The sequence below is a fragment of the Meleagris gallopavo genome, unplaced genomic scaffold, assembly GCF_000146605.3.
Source record: "Meleagris gallopavo isolate NT-WF06-2002-E0010 breed Aviagen turkey brand Nicholas breeding stock unplaced genomic scaffold, Turkey_5.1 ChrUn_random_7180001936698, whole genome shotgun sequence".
NCBI lineage: Eukaryota > Metazoa > Chordata > Aves > Galliformes > Phasianidae > Meleagris > Meleagris gallopavo.
The window spans coordinates 1-1,315 of NW_011198651.1; the positions used below are offsets into that span (position 1 = coordinate 1).

General features: G+C 51.3%; 1 long non-coding RNA gene across 1 annotated transcript; it reads right to left on the reverse strand.

Moving 5' to 3' along the window:
- Positions 1-152: 152 nt before the first annotated feature.
- LOC109364915 lies at positions 153-971 on the reverse strand. Its single transcript, XR_002110673.1, has 3 exons — positions 925-971; positions 535-616; positions 153-191 (listed from the first exon to the last, which is right to left on the reverse strand). It is a non-coding gene; the product is annotated as an uncharacterized LOC109364915 (long non-coding RNA).
- Positions 972-1,315: the final 344 nt, after the last annotated feature.

Sequence of the window (1,315 nt, forward strand, 5' to 3'; positions counted from 1 at the left end):
CTTTAGCCTTCAGCCATCAACTCCCACAGCAATGGGCTGTTCCTTACCATCGCGACCAGAGCGGAGAAGATGCTCTCCCAGGTCACAGCCAAACAGCCCTTCCTTCTCCACCTCCCGCTCCTTCGGCTTCTTTGGGCGGGCCTTCACCAAGGAACGAAGGAAGGTGATGAGCTTGCCGCGTTTCTTTGGCGCTGCACAACAAAATGCAGAAACCAGGTCATTCCAGTCATGCCAGGTTTTGGATCGTCTTGAAAAGCCACGTTCTGATCAAGTGGATCACTAGCAAACCAAACCTCTATCTGTCCACCAGGGACACTGGCTGTTCTCAGCCTCGTCCTGACTTGCAGGAGAACTGCCTTTGCCCTCCCTCATTCTCCCTGCCTACAAAACAGCAGCCATACGCCCCGTGGTATGCATGAAGGATCATCAACACAGAGGATAATGTGGGATGGAGAAGGGAGGTATTACACACAGAACACATCCCAAAAAAGATTCCCCTTTGCTTCCCTGCACCATCAAATGTAACATCCGTACCTGGCTTTGGCACTGAGTTGAGGAGAGCCTCAGGTACATTGTTAGAAATGAGTTCCACACAGTCGCCAGGGAAAAATCCAACCTGGAAGAAGAACAGAAAGAGAGGCCAACTATTGCATGCAGCCTTTTCCAGGTCTGAACTGTTAAACCAAAAGCAGCATTTTCCTCTGAACGTGCTTGCCTGACGCTCCCTAAGACTATCCAGGAGACAATGGCCTGCATAAAGGTAATAATAATTTTTCTACATCTGCAGCCAGAGGCAAGGTCCTCTGAGACTGGCACGGGGAAACCTTTGACGTGCAGAAGCCATCCTGTGCAGGCAAAGCAGCTCTAAGCTGAGATTCCTGCCTTTACTGAAGTGGCATGCTCAGGTCTGAAGCTGGTGCCTACCTGGAAGCCGTGCTTGCCTCTCCACCAGGGGCTCAGCTCCTTTGCTGGCATATCAGTAACGCACACGATGTCTCCCACCTGCAAGAGATTGCAACGTCAATCCCAGCTTCAGCACGGCTGGAGGAAGCACAGCTCAAATGCCTGCAGTCTTCTGCACTGCCAACTGCTGTCAAGCTGGAGAGCAATTGCACCAGTGCAGCTCTCAAGGCATTTGAGGTTGTACAACTGAACATGGAGGTAGGAGAGTCACTGTGTTACACAGCAGCAGGCTCTCTGCCAAAGGGGATGGAAGAGCTCCAATTATCTGCAGACATAAGTTAGCAAGACAGATCCTGAACAGATCTACACACTGCATACACTGCTCTGCTGTTGCTCAGGGACCAGGCTACAT